At 38.9% G+C, this 26926-nt stretch overlaps 1 protein-coding gene and 1 non-coding gene across 2 annotated transcripts in view; both read right to left on the bottom strand.

Moving 5' to 3' along the window:
- The window catches only part of LOC150089491 (alpha-tocopherol transfer protein-like), a 66673-nt gene extending 59846 nt beyond the window's left edge, over positions 1-6827 (bottom strand). Inside the window, exon 1 of the mRNA XM_090368620.1 lies at positions 6750-6827. The gene's annotated coding sequence lies outside the window, so the exon portion shown is untranslated. The remainder of the gene's footprint in view (positions 1-6749) is intronic.
- Positions 6828-26549: 19722 nt separating this feature from the next.
- On the bottom strand, positions 26550-26621 carry TRNAC-GCA (transfer RNA cysteine (anticodon GCA)). The gene has a single exon. It is a non-coding gene; the product is annotated as a tRNA-Cys (tRNA).
- Positions 26622-26926: the final 305 nt, after the last annotated feature.

Genomic DNA, 26926 nt, shown 5'->3' with positions numbered 1-26926 from the left:
ACTTAATACACTGGCATTAATGCTAATTCTCACTTTCCATCGCCCTTCCTGGATTCATTTTAGCAAAACATATTTCTATTTTAATTTGTAAGATCTACATCTTACAACTGTAACTTACGAACAGTTATAGGAGTGCAGGAGAAAGAACCAAATGATAATTTATCAAAAGTAACCAGCGAGTCTTAAGGAACGCCTAGAGTTTAAGCCCTTTGTTCTTGCTTGATGCTGCAACCGTTCCACTAGCGCGGAAAGATAAAGAACAAAAGGTAAAACAACGGTTAAGAAGATTCGGCTGGCAACAAACACTTGGGGGGGGGGGTAGAGATTCTGTAAGTGTTTAAATCATTCTGACAGGACTCTGCCGAGAGAGAGATAGACATCAACCTTATGAGTGCATCCGTTATCCATACAGTCAGGTGATTCTATTTCCATAGTAATGCATGCTGCAATTCACAACACCAAATTAAATTCAAACGTGTCTAGAGTGGTGGCAATGAAGTTTAGGGTAGAGGGTTTTATCCCTGACCACGGATATCTCGTAATTTTGAATAGATTACCTAGAATTCCCATATTCTTTATCACTGATATTTTATGCAGTTCCAGTCTATGGAACTGTATAATCATTATACTTTATAAATTAAACTGAAGTTTTATTCATTCAAGGATTGGACTAGTTTTAAGCTGTTTCCGTTGAGAAGAAAATTACCACATTTTCACTCAGGACAGCCGTCTTCTTCGTCCTCCTCCACCCGAGTCTGATTATAAACTGGTCGATAACCAATTACAATACAGAGTAATTTTAGTGTTTATGTGGAGATTAATTTATCTACCTGCTTTTACCGATTTCCAGAACTTATCAGAAATTACTGTTTTGTAAATGTAAAAATAATTTCAACACCGCCTGCTAGAAGTAATTAGTGCCTTGATTTTGATATTTTCGAGCAATTCTTTTAACACCACCTCATTTTTTACATTCTGATTACTCCCCATTAGGCGTTTTAATGCTTGTTAATAGAGCACGAGATCATGAACCATTAATTTTGCGAGAGTAAAAATTAAAAATGTTTTCACCTAAAGTAATTAAGAATGATGAAATTAATATTAGAAGCGTTTTCTTGTAGTGTTAACTGAAATTAATTTTCTGAAGTTTTAATTCGTCGTCTAGTTTTTATGGCCAAAACTAGCAGTACAGACTCGATTTCATTTCGAAAATATGGCGTGCTACTTCATTAACGACATTTATTTATTCGGTTTGAGATCATGGTCTCATCTGTGGATAGCAACGGTTGTTCGTTTAATAATAAACAACATTTACGTAATTAAAACTTATTTTTTCAATCGCATTATTTTTCTACGAAGCTATAAATTAAAGTGTTTTCAAAAGCAAAAAGCTTGTCGATTAAATATTCAACACCAAATTTGAAACAGGAAAAAATATTTTTCTCGAATTGCAGAATCATATTCAAATAAAATTTATTATAAGATCCTTGATACCACTGAATACCGACAGCCGACAAGCTATGAATTTTCCTTAAGAGTAATTGATAGCTAAAAAGGAAGTCTCTGGTTTACTCCAAGTGCGAATTTAAATAACGAAGTACAGGATATCTGAAATAGTTTGGATGCTACTATTAATATGAATTTAAACTTCATTTCTACGCACATGAACCTTCTAAAACAGAACAAGCTCTGCTTTTAACTCTTTAGCCTCGTAATTTGGTGATTCACCCCTTTGCGTGGTTTGTTATTCGTGATATTTTATTCGGTTTGTCCATATATTAAAAAAGTGATGCTTTTGTTCTTTTTTCTCTACAATAAAACATTAAATAAATTATTTAAAAATTACAAATGAAAAAAAGACATCTCGTATTCGTTCGTTTTACATTAGTCACTTTAATTCAGGGATTGTGAACTTCTTTATACAGTCACCCCTTCCGTCTTATTCCCCCCTCTCAGTAAATGCAATACATGTTCATAAAATTCAGCAAGCTTCTTTAACCAACTACTTCAAATAAAAAAAAAACTATAAATTAAGAAGCACAATCAGAAGAGACCTAAAAATTCGAAACGAGACGCTACATAAGAAAATGAACTTTCAAATTCACTCTGAGGAAGTCGATATCGATGGGAGGAACATCTGTGGTAGGTAGACGATCGAGATCCTCAGTCGAAGGACACCTTCGGCAACGGAGTTCGTACAAAATCAATGACTCCTGTGTTTCTCGTTCCCAGTGGGCACATCTGGATTGCAGCGGGGGTGAAAAGGCAGGGGATTACGGAGACCCGCGATTATTGCAAACTGTGATACTGACAAGTCTGACAACGTGTATTCGGTTATTGCAGTTTTAATACACTGGCAAATATACCGAGCCAATGTCATTTTCCCCTAACCAGTGGGGCGCAATGACCTACAGTGCAATGCTCCTATACTTGACATTTCTAATATGTCCAGTCACTACTTATAAATTGGGTGTATTAGAAGTTAATACTTTACTGAACGAATATAAAATAAGTAAAAGTCAAACATTTAAACAACAAAGTGATTCTTCGAGATGACCAGTCTAAATGTAAGATTTGGCTTAATAGAAATGCATTGTAATAATGCGACATAAAAAAAAAAATGTTCTTATTACGTCCTTTAGGATCTACAGTATTGCTTTTCAGCCTTTTTCGGACAACAGTACATTTTGGTGAAGAAATCGGCAAACACCGTGTAGGGGCATTCAAGCACTTTTATTGAGGATCCATATCTAATAAAAAACACCTATGTTCACGACGAAAAATAAAATAATTCAAGTTTATTACATCACGAGAACTTGTTTTTAGTACACATTTTTTTTTTGTTTTAAAGGGCATCAGAATATCGGAAGGTATGCAAATGCTTATTTTTGGCGAACGGTTTTGCCGAACTCTGGTTGAAAAACACCAATTTCTGGCGTCAATAAAATTGACCGAAATCGCTTTCTGTGCATATAGCTTTTCACATGTGAATAGAAAAAACCTTTCTGGTGAAGCAAGGAGGGAAAGAAAGATACAATATGATATTTAATTTCCACTTTGTTTTATAGTGTGCACAGCAAAGCATTGAGACTCCAAATTTATTCAAATTTAAAAATGGTATGTGGCTTCCTTCCGCCTCCCCCCCCCTCGTGGTTGCTATACTTACATCAATTTTAACACTTGTCTAGGGGAGGGGAAATTCCTTCCTTCAACAGAATATTTTAATTAGGCAAGTGATGTTGGCTTCTAGAGAGCCCTCGTGCCTTTTTCTAATTCGTTTCTTGCATTGCTTCTGTTGCTTTCAGATCCGAATTGTGAGCGAGTCAGTCCCCATGTCACAAACAAACACCAAACTTTAGACCTAAGTGGATGTCAAATGAACTGATGAGACTATTGACAGAAAAGAAAAATGCATGGGAGGAGTATAAATTATCAAAGGACAGAGAAACCTATAGTAAGTAAACTTGAGTCTGCAATCAAGTCACTAAGGGGATAGGGAGGCTACGGCAGATGAGAAATCTCTGGCCAAGAATTCAAAGAAAAGTAGAAAAAGACTTCTTTGCTTAAAGTAACTGTAGGGAATAGGACGAACTGCGTTGGCTCACTACATGTGAATGGTGTAACTATTAATGATCCTGTTCAGACTGAGGAGATATTTTGCATCTACATTCACATGTGAATGTTTTTATGGATCGGAATACTAAAAGTATGCTAAAAGTATGCTAAATTATAACTGGAGCTATATAATTCCGTGATAACTAATGAAGCTAAAAGTAAATGACGCACCTGGTGCTCATGGAATATATCCAGTTATGTTAAAAGAAGCAGCGAAGAAGGTAAGCAAACCCTTGGCCATAATTATGAGAGCATTCTTTGATTCAGCGGAAGTCACTGAATATTGGAGATGTCCAAATTTCTCTGAATTCACAAAGGGTGCGAGATCATATAAAAATTAGTAATTATTTCTTTTATTTAGTTTTTTTGGATAGTGCAGCAAAAACCCATGGATTTCTTGTACTATATGACCAATACTTAAATATTAGACTTGTACGCTTGACTTCTGTTCCAGAAAAAATAATGGAATCACTGGTTAAAGAAGTAATGCAGGACCACTTAGACAGGAACGCGATTATACTGTAGTCACAGCATGGATTTATCAAGTGGCGGTCTTGTCTGACCAATCTGATTCGATACTAATGTAGTAACAAAGGAAATGGGTGCAAAAATAATTCTGATATCATATGCACAGTAATTGGATTTCAGAAAATCTTTTGATACTGTTGCACATAAAAGTCTGCTGTACAAGTTGGGAGTAGCGTGGCATTAATGGCAAAGCTGCTGCTGTGGATTACTGTTTTTAATATAATTTAATAATTGAGGTATATCAAATTTGTTGGATAACTTCTCATATAAGGGTTGATAGGCTGGCTAATGATAGGAATCAAGATGCAATACTGCAACAAGAGGGAAAATTAGGCATGGGGCTCAGAAGTCGTATTTGAAGTTTAAGATTGATAAATACAGGATATTGATAAATTCTGGGATTATTGTTGCATATGGGGAGCAATAATTCCAGAATTACATACCAATTGCGTAGTACTACACTCAAGGTAGTAAAAAAATACTTCACGGACGTGGCAATAATCGTACAATCAGGCATGAATTTCTCTAAGCATTGAGGATAAGCTTGCTAGCTCATGGGGGTTTTGTCAATGACATACAGGAACTTTGCTAGCAAGGATAAGGAAGTAATTATCCCATTTTATAAGAGAATAACTAGACCGCCTGTTGAATATTACAAACAGGGCTGGAAGCCTCATTTTAGGATGGATGTGGATCTGTTGAAAAGAGTTCAAAGAAGAGCAACAAGATTAGTCAGTGGACAGAAGATTATCTCACAAAGAAAGACTTCAGTTCTGAAAATTGCAGCGCTTGGAAACCAAGCACCTGCGATACTTAATTGAATTTAAGACTTTAAATAGATTCACAGTAAATTAAATGCTGATAGTATCCTTATTTTTTCGCAGGCAACACAAGAGAACAAACTGAAAATGTTGTGGAAATTGATAGTTTGAATAAATTTAGGGAAGGTTTAGGCAAATTATTAAAGGCAATGAACAAAGTTAAGTGTCATTAGAGCCACACAAGAACTAATTCATCTGCCCATGTGTAATATAAATTGCGTTTTTTGCTGTACGAAAAACAAGATTTTCCAGGGAAAACACATTGCCCCTCAACCCAAATCCCATTAATGACGCGAGATAAACCCGAGATTTTTCCATCCGGTGTGTGTTGGGGGGGGGGGATGATTATAACCGCTGTGCTAACCGCGTGAAATAGAAAGAATGGACAGATGAAGTTGTCAATTTTTTTTTTTTTTTTTTTTTTTTTGTTTGGGCTGATGTTATAAAGCCTATCCCCTCACATCATTTTCCAATACTAACACTGATGCCAAGAAGTTAAGGCCATGAGGATCAGTAACTCCCGCCTATAAATTGCGTATAATCGGTGGTTGGGATTAAAAAGGGAAAAAAAAACGAGCAACGTGCTCGATCTTTTTTGGGTTCGCAACACCAAAATCACTTAGTATTGTCAATGACACCCTTATCTTCTACAATATTTACAGAAACAGAAATTTGATGGGAAAAAAGTGCTTATTCGGTGTACGTTAAGAAAATGTTATCAGCCCTTTCTTTGGAAAGGATCACGAAATTTGATAATTAATCGAAAGGATGCTCCCAGTAAAAAAGCAATTAATGGAAGTACAGCTGTTTTTCATGTAATTACTTTAATTGATACATCTTATATGATAGACACTTTTGTTGCTGCTATTTCGCGTTGTTACTTCCTTGAAATCATTTATTTAGAAGAGGGAAACCTATGAGTGATATCAGAAACACAGCTGTCCAAACAGGCTGAATAATTATGCTGAGGTAGAGTGGCATTCTTTTGGACGGCCGTACTGTTTCTTTACCTCACCTTCAATATTAAGTGCACTATAATTCTAGAATACAAGTATATGAATATAACCGAAAGAAATAATAATCGACGGCGGCCAAATATCGGAGATAAAAACCTATATAATATGCAACAAATTTAATCACTGAAGCTAATGAAGTTCCATACACGGTAACATTATTCAGCAGATGGAAGGTGCAGCAAAAAAAAATGAAAGAACATACCTCGATATTCAAACGCTACCACTGTGTAAATATTTGAGGGTTGGTGGGTCCGTTTGTTAGCAAATTATTCTATAAAACATACTGCTTGTGCGATCTTTAACCTCGAACTTATCACTTAATTACATCCAATGATTTAATTCATAGTATTTAAAACAGATTCCTTAGGTGCAAACAAGTAGCTCAGTCCTTCAAATAACCCGTTACCTTTTCTTAGAACATTACTGGCCAGCCACTCAATGCGCAACTTGAAATTCAAACGGACAATTTCGTTCAAGATTTTGTCCACAGGGACTCCAATCCAAATGTAATTAATTTAAAGCTAATATGATTAATATTTTCCCTAAATACTCCTTAAGATTCATTAAGGATAATGAATCTGAACTCTCGATATTTCTATTCGTTTTCTAAGTACCTGAACGCCGAACAAATGGTCAAACAGATAAATATCTAAATTTTACTAATTCCAACTGATTAACGAATTAAATAATCATTTAAGAAGTCTGTTGCGGCCTAGTGGTAACGTTATGCAAATATGCTCTTAATTATTTAGTATATTAAATAACTTACCGCAATAGTTACTTGATAACTGGTTGCTTCGTTCTTGTTTAGTCTGCTACAGTGGATAGTTGTATTATTCGCGTGAACACGATGCAGAGAAAGAAAAACAGTGCACCACAACGTCAGGTTTTTACTGTAGAAATCACCGGAAGGGAATGACAAAGCAATTTACACCGTGAAAGAGCAAGTCTCACAAAAGAAGTCCCGGATTTTGACGTTGGTGTGCAAGGAAGGAAAAAAAATACGTGAAATATGCTCGATAGGGGAAATAATAAACAGAGAGTAGAATATTAGGCAACGTTTGCCTACTCGTATTGAACTACATCGGAAGTTCTTAGAAAATACGTACACGTGGGAATATTTAGTATTTCTGCAAAGTACAATAACGATTCCTAGACTTTCCTTAGGTTAGTTCTGAACAAACTCCTTAAAGATACCATTGTTGTCATCCTCTCCCTCCTAGGACAAAAACCTAATTTGCAGCATACTTTCATAAAGCTTCATTTTCAATTAGACGTTATTTTTTGACTCGACTTTATCCCAAGTACTTTCACCCTTTTCAACATCACACATTGCAGAATACTCCACGACCCTTTATGACCTTATTCTCTGCGCTTTAATTTTTAAAAAATCAAACCGAACGGAACCCAGCATTCTAATAATACGTCAAGTGAAAGGTTATAATGATCACGTGAGCATTCAGAAAATAATCGGATTACAATATTAGAAAAACGTCCACAAATTCTTGCTTAACTGTCACGCACAAAGTGCCCTCATTGCAATGCCAATTAAACAAGATGTCAAAGCCGCACGGCTGTTCGTGGAGTAGATCTTAGAAATAGGGATTATTCAGGAATGTTGCGTCTTTTATTCGGTATAACCTAGGAAGGTCAAAAATCTAAAAAGATGTATCATTTACAAATGTTTAAGAGCTTATAAGAATCCATCGTAACAATATCTCTGGGGGTATGCTAAATGGTAAGTTTCGTATAATGAACTGCAGTTGTGATCACTTTGATTCTTTCGTTTGCTCCTCTTTCCGATACATTACAGACAACATTAAGAGAGGAGTGAGGTATTAGGATTTCTCTAAATAACGGAACTCATTCTAAACGATCAGAAACATTAGGGCTGTATCGCTGAAAGTGAAAGGAGATAATATATAAAATATACAATCTCGAATCTACTTTAAAAGGTGTACAGAGCTAATTTACTTTCGTTGGAACCATGAAGCCGGAAAAGAATCTTAATTTCAATATAAAGTGGCTGCATGGGGAGGAAGGACATGCAGTCTCTCTCTCCCTCATTCTGTTTCTGCTTGGTCTCTCTCCCATATTTTGATTATTGTCACCTTTTTATTTTTTATGATGAATCCAAACCAAACCGCTGTTAGAATTTGAACAATCTACCAAAACTCAATGGACACCCATATAACTGCAAGAGGCCGACACACTATTAATTTCTTTGAATAAACGTTTGATCGTAACGTCAAATGGGCTCTGGTAATCTGAACGTTGTTTTGTTGAAGAGAAACAGAGTTCAAGCATGTCCTGATTTGGTTATAAGACAAGAGTGTAGACGAATGGAGTTAAAAGTTCACCACCTACCATAACTGGAAAATGTACGGTGCAAGATTGACGAAACAGAAAAAAGTGGATTTTCAATTACTCTCATCAGTAAAACTATAGAAAGGACTCTAAATCAATGGAAGAGGTCGCTGTTATACACAGCAAAATAGCAAGGGAAAGAATCGCATAGTGCGGAACCTGAGAGGAATGTTAACATTATTACCAGGAGACCAAGATCGACAATGTTAACAAGTACTGACCCTGTACTTGCTGCTATTACAATACTTTGTTGATGCAGGGTATATACAATAGGAATAAAGATATTAATTCGAACAACGATTCATCTTCGTTCTGCATATATTTTTAACTCATTGAAATGTACTTCAATCAGTTTTGAAATTTTTATATGTAGAAAACCAAAACAAACGTTATTTACTACTGAACCAGATACTAAAGTAAGAACAAAAACGTGTCAACACTTGAATACAGTACATCATAAAAATGGCAGAACAAAAGAGTCAGTGCAGTATTCTAATCCACTAGATGCTGTTCACTTTACAGAACAAAACATTTTCAAAATAATGCTTTTGGGGAGAGTTCAGAGGTAGGTTTATAATACAAATTACAATTATCGAATATATTGAACAATATAAAAATGAATTATTTAATAATGGCTACGCCAATGAAATGATTTTTCATGTTCAACATAAGTCGCATTTCTGGTTAGATGGCTCGATTTTATGTTATGTGTAATGCATCGCCCCATGAATTGACTTTTGTGCGACACTTAGCGATAAAGTGGGTCAAGAAGACTATTAAACAAATAATAAAGAAAGACTACGATATAAAATACACTGCTCTAAAAAAATAACAGAACACGTAGAAAACGTGAATTACCGCTGCAGTTTGCGATGAACCAGTTCAAAGTTTGGCATGGTGATGTGCCAGAGAATAACGATGAAATGACGAGAGAGCGATAAACTTTGGATAGGTATAAGGGACATTTATAGGGACTGTATAAGAACAACTAAAAAGGTTACATTACAGCAGGCGATACAAGATGCTCGAAAATACGGTCACGTGATATCAGTATAGCTTATGATCCCCTCCAACGAATAAAAGGCCCGACAGCGGTGAAACATGCTCGATATAAGGATGTCTATAAGATTCAGTGGCAGCAAATCCTATTCTTCCGAGAGTCGAGACCTTAGCCTGCCAAGTAACTAAGGAGTTGGCTGTCGGTGTGCATTGTGACGCCCAAGGGCGTCCCACACATGTTCGATCGGATTTAATACTGGTGCTCGTGCTGGCTACAGCAGTCGTTGGATATTTTCAGTTTCAAGACATTCCTCCACCACTTGAGCACTATACGCAGTGGTGTTATAGTGCACCCCCTTCATGTTTGATAGTCCCACTGTCAAAAAAAGTGAAGAGGAGTGCGGCCATTGATCATTATATTCCGACCCACACCAGAACACCGCGGTTACCGTATGTGGCCTTTCTCTGATGGTGGAGGAATGGTACAGCATTCCTCGATGCACCAGATGAAATAACGTCTAAAATATGTTTGTAGGCTTAAACCGGACTCATCAGAGAACAGAACTAAACCCCATTTGTCAAGGATCAAAATCACATCATTGGCGCCTCCGTAACCAGGTGGGAAGGAGCAGCAGTGCGTAGCACACGCTTCTTGATTAGACCGGGGTTCGAGCCCGTCACAACCAAATACGGAGGATGCAGAAAGGTCAGGGAATGACCACCGCATATCCCCGGAGCAATATGGCCTTAGTTACTAATGCTCCTAAAAACCAAATAACAAACAAACAAAATCACATCTTCGATGCACCAGTTTCAAAGAGCTCTTCATTGGTTTAGGTTTAATGGGATTTATTTATTATTTTTGTACTTTGTTGCGGCTTCCAGGGTTTCCCCTATATGCCAGGGTTAATGGGATTTAAAGTATTTGTGTATTGTACGGCGACCTCCAGGGTTTTCCCTATAAGCCGCTGATGCATCTGACAAGATATAGTGCCAATGCCGGCAAGTGTGTGTATGTGTAAGTATGTACAAAGTAGGGATACAGTTGCGAGGGTGGAAGTTACGTGCGGACGTATGTTTTAGTGCTCCTGAAAAATTTCTTAAAAAGTGTTTTAATTATTAGTTTAAAAGCTGCAAAATGGATCAAAAAGATACTGGATGGACAGAGGAATAACAGGTCAGTGTAGTGATAGCATTTTTGTTTGCTGCCAGCAAAAATAAGAGTTGTTATTGCGATAATTAATTATCGCACGGCGGAAAAATTATCGATCCCATAGACTGGCATGGGAAATCATATACAATGTCTTACATAGGATTTTGCTGGTAACAATTATTTATTATGGCCATATATTATTACTGCTGTGTGTTTTGGAACATTGGGGAAAATTCTAGTGACACTGTGAACACCTCTAATGCACAATCTGTGTAGTAGGACGCTGGATAACGGAAATCTCCATTTGGCCACGCGGCCGACTCAAAACAACAACAAGACAAGCAGACATATTGCCTTCTTCCTCCAATGTCCAAACAAAGGAATTGGCGGGAAGAGAGCGATTGACATCGGCGGTGGACATCCGGGCATCTGGGGCCACAATAGTTAAAGTAGGGAACAGAGCTCCATATGTCATTGCCATAGCACGTACGGGATAGCGTACAGGTACACAACAGTAAAGACAAGCAAGAACATCACCTTCCCAAAACTTAAACATGCATATCTCTGCAAGTACTGGGCCAATTCGGATGGTACTTGGCACAGGGCCCCAATAGCCTGACCCTTACCAGGCACACGTACGACAGACAAAAAAGGACAAGAACATCATCGTCTTTAGTCACAAAACCCTTATCCAATCAACCACTGGACGGAACGAGTTGATAATTGGAGGGAGGACTCCTCAAACATACCATACCGATCCAAACAGACCACATTGCCAAAAAACCATGAACATCACCATCTTTAAGGAAAACATGCACTACAGGACAAGTATAGGGGGCACCTAAATTTAGGACAACAGAGACAGATAGAAACCTGGAACTGCTGCTCCACTTAAGCCTATAAGTGATAGAGGCAGCAAGCAGACAACACCCATCCCCGGACAAGAACATCACAGTATTTTTTAAGAAAACTTTGGCTGCCCGTAACTCGGCTCCCAGAGGCACTACAGGGCTGAAATTCAGGCCGCACGAAGGGGGTAAGAAAATTTACCTCCCCCGAGTTACAACGCCCCCTAGCGGGAAAAAAATTTCAAAAGGTGATAACTCGGCCCCAAACAAGCGGATCAAGACAAAATTTGGTATCTGGGTACTTCTGGACACTGCCTACACACCCAGAAAATTTCAAAGCCCTGGGACGAATAGAATCCGAAATATAGCAAAAAAAAAACAAACTGGATTCTCATAGCTAAAATATTGACCCGAACATAAAATGGATAATTCAAACAGTAGTGACACATCATGTTCCACAACTGAGATGCCAGGAAACCTGACCCTAGCACCAGGGCAGAAAGGGGAAAATGACCCCCTAGCAGAAACTGCGACAGAACTAAGGAACACATTAACTAATACCCTTACAAATGGAAAGGAAGCCGATATCATAATCAATAACACGGATGGACTAGACCACCCCACTAGTGAATCAAACCTAGAGAACATAAAAGAACTGAGAGAGAAATTCCTGCAAATCTTTAAAAAAGGGAAAATAATCACAGCTAACATGGTTGCGGAGCTAGCAAAATCTGGAGTTCTGCCGAAGACCTAGTGATGAGGACATCCCTGGAGATAGAGAGACTACAGGTAATCAAAGAAAACAAACATGTGCCCACATCCACACCAGTGGCAACATATGCCAATGCAGTGACGACCAAAGCGGACAGAAAAACAGACAAGGACCTAATCCCACCAGGATCACAGATTAAACATGTACTCCTGGTGAAACCGAATGACCAGAGTAACATTAAAACTAGTGAAGAAGTCAGTAACACATTAACAAGTAACTTCAAGGCAGACTTCAAGCACATCAAAATTAAATCAATAAGGAAATTAAGGGACAGAGGAGTGGTCATCGAGACAGCCACACTCAATGACCTGAACAAACTGAAACGATGTGATAAGTTCCAAGAATACAACTTCAAAATTGACTCCCCGCGCAAATTGAACCCGACGTTAATAGTATACGACATAAATCAGGATCTCCCGGACACTGAATTCTTGGAGGACCTACATAGGAAAAACTTTGAGGGCACCAAGATAACTAAAGAGGAATTTACCAAAGAGGTCAAAGTTCGGTTCAAAATGAACGCGAGACAAAAAACCAATAAACACCTGGTACTGGAGGTCTCACCACGAGTGCGTAAGCACTTACTTCTCAACAATGACAGGCGCATATACATAGGGTGGTCGGTGCATTACCTGAAAGATTTTGTTGTGGCGACCAGGTGCTTCAAATGCCTGGCATATGGACACACAGCAAAATACTGCAGGCAGAGTGACCACACATGTGGCCATTGTGGCGAAGTCGGGCACCAACAGACCGCCTGCCCTAAGCTAGATGGGCCAACAACATGCCCAAATTGTAAACAAAGGAAGCGTGACAGCAATCACAATTACAGAGATCACACATGCCCGGAGTTTGTAAGGGCCCAAGAGTTCACTAAACAAAAGACCAATTATGTATAATACACCCAATAACAACACAAGTTGTGAAAATATAACCTTCTGTCAACTGAATTGCCAACGCTCGGCCTCAGTGATCTCAGAGCTAGCAAAACTAGCAATAGACAAACAGTTTGATATCCTTGGCCTACAGGAGCCCTATAATTACAGGGACAAAGTCAAAGGACTGCCACACAACGCAAGGATAGTCCAATCAGAACCCTCAACTGACGGAGTTGGGAGAGGGGCGGTAACAAGGGTGTGGGCTGCACTTGCGGTGATGAACCCGACCATAACAGTAACCAAAATAAACAGCCTATGCACAAAGTATGCAGCAACAGCCTGCTTGGAGGGCCCGTGTGGGCAGATATATGCCACCACAATTTACATGAGATGCCCAGGCAGAAACCAGGATATTGCCCCATACTTAAATTTCATGGAGGCTCTCCTAAATACTCTTCCTGGGAAAAGAATAATAATAATGGCGGATGCCAATGCATCATCGCCATTGTGGAACAGCCCCAACCGAGATACAAAAGGAGAACTACTGGAGGAATTAATTATCTCACAAAACTTGACAGTACATAATATTCCAGGACACCCGCCAACCTTCTCCTCGGCCTCAGGAGAATCATATATAGATGTGACCCTCACCAGTAGCTCCCTTGCAAATGCGATAAAAAATTGGGCAGTACACCTATCCTGGTCAACAAGTGACCATGCAGTGATCACTTTCACCTATACAACAATGCAGAACCCTCATGGTAACAGAATCCCCCAGGAGTCTCCCAGATACAAAACAAAAAATGTAAACTGGGACAAGTTTGACAAGCAGGTCTCAGATAAATTCACCAGTAGTCTCATAGATACATTGAAACAACTGCCCGCAGAACAACTAGAGGAAAAAGTAAGGTTACTCCTAACAGAAATATGTGACGTCACATTAAAGAAAACAAAGAGAAGAGGAAACCAGGTGCCTTGGTGGACTAATGATTTGACATCCTTAAGGAGATCAGTTAAAATATCTAGGAAAGATTTAAAGAAAGCCAGGAGAACACACAGACCACAAGACCAAATTGACAGACTTCAAGATATATACAAAGAGACAAGACGCAGGTACTGCAACGAAATACACAGGGAAAAACAACTAGCCTGGAAAAGACTGGTCGAAGACACAATGGGAAAAGACCCATGGGGCCTGGTCTATAGGCTGGTATTTGAGAAAATACGCCCGGGAGAAGTATTCTCCTCAATCATAAGCTCCCCAAACAATGAAACACTGACATGGGAACAGACAATAAATGAAATCCTGGATGGGTTAATAAAGCAGGACATAACAAACCCTGAGAGCCCCACACAGACAACCATCCGAATTCAGCACCTGACTTACAAAGCAACAGATAGAGAGGATGACTTCACACATGAGGAAATAAATGCAGCAATACTCTCCTTCACAGATGGAAAATGCCCAGGATTAGATCTGATAGAGGTAGCAATAATGAAGAGACTGTGGAAAACAAATAGCACAGTACTGGAAATCCTCTTCAACACATGTCTACATGAGGGCACCTTTCCTGCCCCGTGGAAAACAGCAAACCTTAAAGTCCTCATTAAACACCCTGATAAGCCCCCCAACTTAGCTTCCTCCTACCGCCCCATTGCCCTACTTCCTGTCATAGGCAAAGTCCTAGAAAAACTAATAGTAGGCAGATTCCTACAATACTATACCAAAAAAAATCTTTCCTCACACTGCCAATTCGGCTTCACCCCTGGCAAGTCAGCTGTGGGAGCTATCAAACAAGTTCTTAATACTATCACTTCATCGGAATTTAAATATGTCCTAGGTCTCTTTGTAGACTTTAAAGGTGCCTTTGACACCTTATGGTGGCAAAGTGTGCTGGCAAGGTTTCGAGAGGCAGAGGTCTCAATTCCGATCTATCGTCTAATTACAGACTACTTCTCAAACAGGCACCTTGTGGTCTCAAGTGGAGCATGCTCCGTAACAAGACCGGTGACCCGCGGCTGCCCACAGGGATCTGTTCTTGGCCCAGTGTGCTGGAACATGGTCCTTGATGAGTGGCTCGCAAAAGATTTCCCCCAAATAACTAAAATAGGGTATGCAGACGACCTGGTTCTGCTCCTACAGGGTAACTCACGGCTTGAGCTGGAAACCAGAGCAAGAGAGGCCTTAAATGATCTAATCTCCTGGTGTGCAACAAACAAACTAGAATTGTCTGCAGAAAAAACAAAACAAGTCCTTTTTAAGGGAAAACTCAACAGAAACAGGCCCCCATTAATAAAAATCAATGAACAGAGTATAGGTAGGGAATCCACTTACAAGTATTTAGGAGTCATACTAGATGAGAAACTAAACTTTGTAGAGCACGCAAAATATCTAAGAAATAAAACCCAACAATTAACAGGAAAATTATTGAGAATTGCCCGGAAAAAGTGGAATATAAAATCATCTACACTGGCAATGTATTACAAATGTCTATTCCTACCCATTATATGCTACGGAGCAGGTGCTTGGGCACCCAGCATTAAACACTGCCTAGTAAAAAAATACTTAATGCAGGCACAGAGAATTTTCCTGCTGGCCTCCTCCAGAGCATGTAGAACCATCTCTACATCAGCACTCCAGATAATATGTGGTAAAGTACCAATAACATATGAAATTATACAGGTATATCTAAAATACTATAGAAGACAAGGAACCCCACATTCCCTAGGAGAATATACAACAGATCCAAATGAGACAGATAAGGAAGAAAAAAGAAGATTAAGAGAAATGTTCATTACAGACTGGCAAAGAGAATGGAGAGAAGACACCAAAGGGAGAACAACATACCAGTTCATCCCCCTGGCACAGGAAATAAATAAAAACAATAAACCCTGGTTGAGCCCAGATTTATATACTACCTTCCTCCTGTCGGGTCATGGAAGCATAAATGCAAGACTGCATGCTCTGGGGCTGGCTGATTCCCCCAACTGCAGATGCGGGTCACTGGAAACCGTACAACATATAATGCTCGAATGCATAAACTACACAGACCTGAGACAACCATTCCAGCTTGTAACAGAAGTGTATCACACTGAGGATTTCCCCAAAGTGCTGGAATCACCAGATAACTTTCAAGCATTAGTAAACTTTGCAACAAGTGCATTCAAAAGAAGAAGAACCCTCCTCGGTATGCCGGAGTAAAGCAAGAGGCAACACACAAGCCCATACCTAAAATTGGGAGAGAGGACACAGCATGGATGGAGACTAACCTACGGAAAGGGACTGATATATATTCTCAGTACCCATGCTAAAAATACCACAATAAAAAGGAATACATGCTGACTGCAGCACTGTCATTTCAGATAGTCATAACAATGGACATAAACTGTACATGTACCATAATAAACAGTACCAGGAACAAAAGACCAGTCAACCCCAACATGGCAAAAGTCTAAGACACAACAAGTGAGTAAGGGAAATGGAGAGTATACCCTATGCCACAGAAATATGACAATAACAAGAAGTAGTGATTGCAACATGGAAATCAACAAAAATAAATTCAAGGGCATGGTACTGAACTACATCCTCAGTGCCCATGTTTCAGACAACACGGTGCACTTACCACACAAGTAGTTTAGCACCATTAAGAAAATACATGTTGACTACAATAGTACCTTCCTAGGGAACCTCAACAACGGCCATAAACCTTATATGTACCACAAATTATCAGTACCAGGCTCACTCAGACCAGTTAACCCTGTCAGTGCCTGGGCCTAGGGCACATCTGGTAGGTATAGGTAGCAGTGAATAATTGTCCTAGATCATGGTAGTAGTGAATAAGTGTCCTAGATCACAGTATGAACCACAAACTATTAGTGCCAAGCTCACTAAGACCAGTTAACCCTGCCAGTGCCTGGGCCCAAGGCTCATCTGGTAGGTATAGGAAGTAGTGAATATTTGTCCCAGATCACAGTAGCACTGCAAGAACAAGAAGGAATGATTGAGGCATAGAAGACAACAAGAAGGGAGGAAAGGGAAGGAAAGAGAGTAGAAGGAAAAGGGGAACAAGAGAGACAGAATAAAATCAAGGGGCAGGTCACTGAATCACATTCCCAGTGCCCATGCCTCAGACAGCTCACCCTGCAAGCAGTTAAGTGCCAATGAGAACAAAGCAGGTTGACTGCAACACTGACATCACAAATTACACCAAGGGCCAAAAACTTTGTACCTCACATCAACAGTACCAGGCACAATAAGGCCAGTTAACCCTAACATTGCCAAAGCCAAAGGCCCATCAAGTGAGCAGAGGTAATGGGGTGAAATTCCCAGGTCACAATAGTATGACATGGACAACAAGCAAAGATTGAGACATGAACAACAACAAAGAAGAAGGGAAGGGGAAGAGAAGAAACTTTGTCCCCTCATTCCCACTCTTGGTCAGGATTGAGCCCTGCAAGAGATGGAATAGTACATCCCTCCCACTCTTGGCCAGGACTGAGCCCTGTGAGAGATGGGATATAGGGATATCGAAAAGTAAATGATAGTCCTTATATTATTATAGTTTAATTTATTTTATTTTATTTATTTTATTTATTTTATTTTAATATATTTTACTTTATTTTATTTATTTTAATTATCTTATTTTATTTTACTTTACTTTATTTTAATTGTTTTATTTTACTTTACTTTATTTTAATTGTTTTATTTATTTTATTTTATTTTATTTCATATCTAAGGGGAAATAAAACCAAAAAAGTGTGCCCTGGTAATTCTGAGGGGACCTTCCCTGATGCATTACCCGGCCACACAGGATTAACTTGATGGGACATCAGACGTCCAAAAACTTAACCACAGGACCGGATCAGTCCATGTCCTCTTAAGATACAGTAGATCCTGGCTGCCTCCATGTGGCTAGGGATGGGAGTGAGGGGCTGTGACACAAACCTGCCACAGCCCCCTACTGCTAAATGCCAGGTGCCGGCTAACACACAACGCAAACACAACACTAATGCACACCTAATTACATATTTCATCTATCAGATGCATTTTTTTTTTTTTTTTTTTTTTGTTTTGAGTTAAATATATACGTGAAATTTTGATGCTCTTTTAAGTTCTTTTCTAAGCCGGCAACTTGGCAAAAAGCCTAACAAACGGCGGATATAGGGGAAACCCTGGAAGCCGCTAATAACTTACAAATACACTTTATCTGTACAAAGTATGTGTGGGTTGTGTTGAATGTTGAGTGCCGGCACCTGGCATTTCGCAGCCAGGGGAGGAGACGTGGTCCCCCGGACCCACTGGCTTTCTTGCGTAGAGGACACTTGAATTGAACCTTCTTTACGCAGTTTGGTCGGAAATGTTTTCACCTGTGGCCGCAGCAACCTCAAGAGACAGTTGATGGCAGGACTTCGTTGGGTTTTACTTTGCTGTTAGAGCGATATAGCGGTCTATTCTGGTTGACGTAGCCCTTCGCCAGCTCTTCTTGTAATGGTTCCTGTCTCCTGAAACTACTTCCATAATGCCGAGATTACACTGCTGACACAGTAACCTAAGGCATCACCACCGCCTGCAAGGCTTCAAGTCGTCTAACGGCTCGCCATCTCAAAGAATCATTTAAATGACGATAGCTTGCCATCCTGAGTACTGGAGACGTGGTTATCCTACTGAGAAAGTCAAAAAACAAAAAAAAAACCCGCAAATGATATGATGGGATTACAACCCTTGTTTTCATAGGCATGAATAATTTGTATAATACAGTATGCGGTCTGTAAGATGGTAGATCGATTTCTATTGGATACTTGGAATTTGTATGTCAGAATGCCTATTACATCAAATATTCGCCTTCGGCGACACTGTTAACAATAAAATATTCATTAAAAACATTTTGTTCAGTTGAGCAGTGTGCATACGATGTGCAATAATAAAACTGGAACATTCGGTCAACACGAGAGGGAGAGTTAAAATATTGTCGCCATAGTTCATCAGATATGAAGACCATCAGCCTACAACAGAAAAAAAAATGTGTATGATGACTGCCTCCTGCATGGAACGAGCTGAGCAATAACAGCTCCTTTGTTCGAATCCGACCCAGATTGAACTGCCATTGCTGATTGCAGGCTTAATCTGGTTTAGTTTGTAGGAGGCAGAAGTTTTTAAATCTCGAGTATGACTCCCATAAGCATTAATGGCGTTGTTGTTTGGATTTAGGAACATCAGCGACCAAGGCAATATTGCTCCGTGTATAGTGTCTGTAAATTGCTGGACGAAAAACTCTTGTTTCCGGGAGAAAAAACCATACCACCCTCGCCTGAGATCGAATAACTGAGCCCTGTTTTGAAAAGGCACATAAAAATTCCTCGCGTTATTGACGGGATTCGAAATGAGTTTTATTCTAGCCGATGTGGGAAGGACGATGATTATACCAGCTGTGTCCTTGAGTTCGTTTATCAAAAAGCGTGTTTGTGTAATAAGGCTAAATAAAGTCAGTAAAGGGCATCGGGTTATCGTCAAACTTGCTTAAAGAAAACTCAATCGTTTAACTTAATTTATAAGACAAAGTGAAGGAGCGTAAAAATTCTATCTAGAATATATTTTCCTTCGTAAACAAAGTTAACTTTTTTTGTAGTTAATTTTGTTTCTCGAGCAAATTACAGCATAGATGTCGATGTTCAGTTTTCACCTCATGGCGCTACACGAACGAAAATTTATTTTTGGTTGTATATTCGCTAAATTACGCAGCGTTGCTAGATCAATTAGCTCGCTGACTTTATGCACTTTAAGATAAAACAATTTATCAGGTCATGTTGGGTGAGCCATTGGAGTAAAGAGGCATGAAGGATGAATTGATAGTCTGTACTATAAAATTAATGGTGTGCAACGTACGATTGATGTTGGGGAGATGCCGATGTAATTTAAAGAAACTAAGCTGCAACACGTGGTGATGGATTCTGTAGGTATTTTTCATGTTTAATTTCCTCTAATTACGAAACTTCCAATTCACCAGCTTTAATTTTTTTTTTTCCTATTTCAATAAAAAGGTACTAAGAAAAACAATCATTTACTGCAGTCCCATCAAGGGGAGCTATATAATTTGAATTTTGGAAGTGATTCCTAAATATCTTTATTCTGTTCATTGAACGTAGATCTTCCATTGTGAAATGGCGCAAAAGGTTCACTTTCGGGGAATTCCATTTCTAGGGCAACTGTTACTGGCGATTGTCTTGATTTCCATGGACTACGCTGGAAGGATTGTCGATTTCGATCAACATTCTTTTCCGATACACGAGGATGACCGGTGACTTTTCCTTTTGTAGATACAACCACCTTCTTCAAATTGTTGATACCAATGGTAAATGGTGCTCCTAGTTGGCGGATCAATTCCTAAACGTATAAAGAATACACTGTCACACAGTTCGTCTTCATTACCTGCAAGACAGAACACCTTTTCTTGTGGAGTCGCCATTTTTGTAACAAGGTCATCCCTGGAGGTGAAAGAGCGAAATACCTTCCAGCGTCAATCTGAATCAAGCTGGAGAGTTTTCTAATGGTCTGTGCAAGTTACATGGGTGATCCCAGGCTCACTGGTTACTTCACAATAAACATATGAAAGCGTATCATTCTATTTTGAATTGCCTAGGTGTAGAAGGTAATCCACATCTGGCGCCTGCACCTAAATGTGGATTACGATATATCTTTTTTAATTTTTTTACTTTATTAATACACAACGGGTAAAGTGTATCTGAGAGCAGAACAATGAGCAGAGTTGATAACAATAATAAGAGATCCAACAAAAAGATAAACATCGATATAGATCCAAACATTAAAATCATATGTTCAAAAGAAGTATGCATGAAGTTTTAAGTTACCGGTTAAACAAATATTAAATAAATTAATTAAAGAAGAAAAAAATAATTACATAATTAGATTTTTACTCCCCCTCGCCTGGTGGAAAAGACCTAAGTTCGAATGATGTCAGGAATTTTAGTTGGGCACAGCGATGTAAGGCGACCTAATTGGACGCTATAATTAAATATCATATTTTCTTTCCATAATAAAGGTCTTTTACTAGTAAAGTGCAATTACTCAGAACGAAATAGAAGACCATAATTATTTTTATAATTACTCTTTAAAGTGGTTTTTACATTGCGTGCGCGCTTTCTACCTAACTTCGCATCATTCTACAGTTATCAAGTGCAAATCACGGATGATAAACAAAATTACCCGCAAGGGTACTGATGTTGTTGTAGGGTTTTAGGAGCATTAGCGACCAAGGCCATATTGCTCAATGTATATTGTCTGTAAAAATTGCGTGTTCTGAAGTCGATTTGCTGTTTGCTGAACGAAAAACACGAGTTTCTGGGAGAACAAACCATGCTACCCTCGCCTGAGACCGAATAAATTAGCCAAGTTGTGAAAAAGACCTAAAAAATTCCTCACGTCATCAACGGGACTCGAACTCAGCTCTCTTCCACTCGATGGCGGGGGGAGACGGTGATTCTACCAACTGTGCTACCCACGAGGGCGCAAGGGTATTGAATTTAGCATCTCGTAGCCGAGATATTTTTTTCTCATAAAAATTTCGAAGTTTCCTCTCACGTACATGCAGGCTAGCCTGGTATACAAACAATTTATAGACATGTTTCTTAAATACTGATGCCAAATGGTCACGATGTTTAGTTGTCTTGGCATTTATGTTAACCAACTCAATCCAATTCAGCTCTTCCACCTAAAACTAAACAAATATTGATTCCTTAATAGTTTTTTTTCTCTCTTTCTTTGTATTTTGATGGGAAACTATACGACAATAATATCAAAGTTTATTTATTTGAGTCACTGAGTCTCATCCCGAGATAGCAAGATTCTAGTGTGATCCACCATACATTACATTAATAATAACAGGTTCCCAAAAATTTATTTTATAATACAGCAGTTACAAATTACAAATATAACGCGATCTTCAATTAACAACGAAATCAATTATCAAAGTTCAGAATTGATGTTGAACAGTCGAAGGTTAAAAATAACGAATTAGCAAATATGAGCAGGGTAATATGGCAAACTCACTACATATAATTTTTTAGCCGGTTCTACCGTATCATTTTAGTTTCACCTATCTTCTTGTACATATCGTAAGGTTCAAGAATGGACTTGATTTGCGACATATTTAATTATTTAAAATATATATTGAATATCTTTTAAATAGATTTATGCGCTCCGAAACCAGTTAAAAAACTAGTGTGGTAAATACAAAAAAGAGCGAAGAATTCCTAATATTTTTTTCATATTAAGACCGAGGAAAGATAATTAAATAATCATAAATTTATGCCATTATAGAACAGACTAACCGAAGAAAAATGTGAGTGCTTATTATATCAACAGGTGGCAGCACTTATCAAATTCAGTATCGTGTTGGTAATTAAGGAAAATGGCTCGTAATGTTGTTGTAATAGGATTTTAGGCGCATCGGCGATCAAGGTCAGGTCATATTGCTCTTTGTGTATTGTCTGGAAATTGCGTGCGTTCTGTGGTTGGTTATCTATTTGATGGAGGAAAAAACCTGAGTTTCCTGGAGAGAAAAAAAAACATTACACTGAGACCAACTAACTCAGCCGCGTTGTGAAAAAGGTCCACAAAACTTCCTCACGTAATTGACGAGATTCGAACTCAGGTCTTTTCCACGCGGTGTGGGGTCATTATACTAACTGTGCTACCCACGAGGGCAGTTTCCTCCATACAACCTCTACTTGGCTTTCCCACCTGGTAAAGGCTGGGACAACTGCCTGTAAGATGTTGGTGACTATGCTGGGAAGCATCATAGCACTGAGTACAACCCTAGCTTTATTACAAAGGATTTGGAACACATAAATTCTGGTTACTTCATAATCTTTCTTCGTATTTCGTTGTTTGGTCACACATACACGTGAACGAGCACGTCTGTGTGTCCTTAAAGTAAATATTTGCTTTCCCCGAATGGGATAGACGCCATTCTAATCCCCACAGTTTCCTTTTCGAATCTCGATTGTCATCTTCTTCCCCTTGTTTCTCCACCTCCTTCGGAATCCAGCGGATTTCCTCACTTGATCTCTGGCTTGCTGAGTTCATTGTTTTATCCCCACGCTCGCTCGTTTCTGTTCCTCGTTCACTCCGTTTCCATCTGCCCGTGTGTTACGCCGTTGTTTTGCGAATTTTTCCTCCCTCCCCGTTTGGTGTCTCAGTAATCGCTTGGCTGAGTTGTTACTGGGGCTGTTTATTGTGTGGCCAGCAGTTTCTGCTGCCGTCTATTCGGTTTTATCACAGGTGATACCCTTCTAATCTTCTACTTCCACAAGAATATAGGTCCTCCTTTGCTTTTACAGCCTTCGCCATCTCTGTTTCACCCGTTTTTCTTACTTTCAATTTTCGGCCCTCTTTCGGAGACGTGCATGCGGATACCAGGAATTACGGCCACACTTTTATGATGTAACAAATTACAGGCGCACGCCGTCACATCCTCCGCTGGGCAATTTAATGACCTAGATCCAACGTAGCGTGCCCTCTCGGAGCCTTTCAGACCACCAAATACTTGTAATGCATCGTCCTTAACAAGAACCTTTGTTATAATATCAGAATGGTCCCCTCTCGTCTCCCCACCTTTCTCTGTTTAAAGACGCCATCTGAGACCTGTTAATCAGAATATCTTCAGCTACGCTGATGCCGTTTAGACGGCACTGGTAACAAAGGAAAATTTACGACGGATGAAACGCTAAACACAAAGATGCTCCGTATCTTCATTTCAATATGATTGCGAGCCGCTAATGCGAACAAAGCAGGTAGATTCGCCGAAGGACTCAATAAATCCGAAAGTTGCTTTAATACGCTTCGGGAGTTCGGAGCCAATTTTAAAATCTGACATTGTTCACTGGGAGCCGTTTCGTAATCCTGTAACGACGGGATCACGAAACATAGCCGACCGTAATAATTAATAGGTTGGTAGTTAATGGAAGGGTTAGGGTAACCAAGACCATGAGGCGTCAGTAAATTGTATTGTAAACTTCTAAAAAGGTTTTCGTGCGAGCAGGATTCGTTAAAACTTGCGCGAAAATCATTTTTTTCTTTCAAACAGACACTCGGACTTCAGGATAGAAAACACCTCTGGGGATAACTCCAAAGTTTTCGAGCATTCATAACCCTTATAGGAGGGCAATTACTTTAATACCATGTTCTGCTTCCTCTGCTTGTCTGTTTGTGGAATGAAAAACTGCACACTTTATATATGGGCCTAAAACCTTAAGTTGCTGTTGCGCCGTATATAATATGCCTATAAATTACATGTGTTCTGTGGTCGATTTGCTGTTTACTGGACGAAAAACTCTAGTTTCTGGAAGGAAAAAACCAACCCTCGCCCAGATCAATTAACTCAGCCACGTTGTGGAAAAGACCCATAAAAATTCCTCGCGTCATCCATGGGATTCGAACTCGGGTCTTTTCCATTCGTTTTGAGGAGGATGGCGATGATACCAACTGTGCTGCCCACGAGGGCTGCGTATGAGTAGCAAGCAGGACATAGCCACTATGCGACAGCTGAATAATCTTTTGATAAGCATACGTGACCTTAATCTGATCTGATCTGCTCTTAACATCATTAAGCGCCAGTGTATTGCCTGTGGACTGTTGTTTGTTAGCTACTAAAATGAATAAAACCCGAATTTAAAAAAAAAAAAAAAAGCCACTCAACATTCGCCAGTGAACGGCCAACTCAGCCACAATGTGAAAAAAAAAGAGGTTTTTTTTTTCATTCTGATTGGAATCGAACCTAGTTCGTTTACAAGAAGTCATCTGGTAGTGTAGTCACTGTGGTTGTTGTTGTCAGGTTAATTTGTTCTTATGGCAAATTGGCCACGAGAACAATTGCCATTACACTGATATATATAGCTCCATCTAGTGTCAATGTTATATATTATTGGAATTATAAATATAAAATATAAAATATAAATATAAAATATAAAATATATAATTATAAATATACAGTTTAAAATTATTCTGTATGCGTACGTTTGAACAAGTTTTGTTTATGTTTAAATTAAGATAACTGAAATTAGGTTTAGAAAGTAAAAGGTGACTTCAGATTTGATGACTAAACGTGATATTAAAATTGGGATGAGAAAGAAATCTAGAGTTCATCGCACCAGTTTGGTTGTGCGTTTACTTCCAGGTTTTGGGGAACTTCTTGAAACTGATCCACGAAGTATTTGGGCAAGGAACTGTTTCCAGACGGTTGGAGGTCAAACGCCTTAGACGAAAATGATGATTATTCCGTTTAAAACATATATCAATCTTCGGGGGATGAATCAGCATTTATAATTATTACATTTCTTTGGTAGTTGGCTTTCAGATTTGATTAAGTGACTAGTTATTTGTTAGATTTTACAAATACCTAGTTGGAATCATTATAATTTCGTAAAGGGGGTTTCTTGTTTGACCAATCTAGTTAATTATTATGGCAAAGATATAAAACAGTTGTATGCAAGAAACAACTTTGAAATTATTTACCTTGACTTTGGTAAAGCTTTTGATACGGTTCCCCATGAAAGACTGTTATATAAACTATAGCAAATTTGGATTAATGGAAAGATCCTTCGTTCGATGAAGGGCTGGCTGAAAGATCGGAGAAGAGAGTAATCATAAATGGATATATATCTCAGGGTGGATCAGCGTAGCAAGAAGTTGCCCCAATACTGATTCCTCAGGCATCAGCATTGGGTACTACTTCTATTTCTAATTTTTTTTTGACCTCAGTGATCAGAGAGTGCAGTGATAGTTGTCAAGGTCTGCTGATGAATTCCAGGTAGGAAGGGTGGTTAACGACAAAGAACCAGGGCATTTTGCTTCAACATGGCTTCGATTGGTTGCGCAATAGTGATCTGAAAAATAACAATTGAAGTTTAATTATTCTAGGTGTAAGGTTTCATCTAGGGAACAGAAATCTAGGAGTTATTTACAAGCCATGAGGGTAGAATTTTTCTAGGACGAAATGGACTTGCGTTACGATTCATACAGACGTTAAATTTTCTATCCAGTGTAACCAGGCAGCTAGTCAGGTACATGGTGTCCTGTCTACAATATATAGGATTTTCGCAAATAGGGAAAAGGATTTCATTATATGTTCTCATAAGATGATGGTGAGACGGCGTTTAGAATATATTGAGTTCACGACTGACTGGAAGCCCCACTGGTAGAAAGACATATAACTTATAGAAACGGTTCAGAGAAAGGAAACTAGATTGGTAAGGGTTGCTAATCGATGTCCATATGAAGGATGACTAGCTTTTTTTTTTTATACAGGAAACGCCTACTTCCTTGCATTATTTAGCCTTTTTTTTTTTTTTTTGGTCTACTTTTAAGGCAAAAGTTGAAGACTTAATTTTAAAAAATTATAAAAGTAACAAATAAACTAATTTTTGTCATCTCAGGAGAACTATTCGTAATTGACTTTTCTACTATGAAACTATTGGAGTAATTTGAAACCAAAAGTTGTTTATATAAATTGTGTGAAAGAAAAATCAAAACAAGGTAAGGGGGCACTCGGGATTGAACCGGGGACCTCTCGATCTGCAGTCGAATGCTCTACCACTGAGCTATACCCCCAACACGCAATACTCTCTCTAAAAACCATTACTAATAAGAGTCTCCATGACAACGATTGCCACAATCAATTCAAGAACAGTTATTGAACGTGACTTTCTGCTGTTTCCTGGTGGTCATCATTCGTGTTCCACCGCACCGCGCATCTTGTTACAGACGGCGCACATTACCGTGTTGGTGGAAATCCCGACAACGACGTTCGTGCGGCAACTCCCACTTCCGAAGAAGGAGATTCGATTCTCTTTATCCTGAGATATTTTATTTCGGTTCCTTTCTTAGTGCTGCATTTATAGCTTCAGACCATTCTT

This window comes from Mastigoproctus giganteus, chromosome 2, assembly GCF_048544385.1.
Source record: "Mastigoproctus giganteus isolate SK-2022 chromosome 2, ASM4854438v1, whole genome shotgun sequence".
Taxonomy (NCBI): Eukaryota; Metazoa; Arthropoda; class Arachnida; order Uropygi; family Thelyphonidae; genus Mastigoproctus; species Mastigoproctus giganteus.
This window is presented reverse-complemented; position numbering and strand designations above follow the sequence as displayed.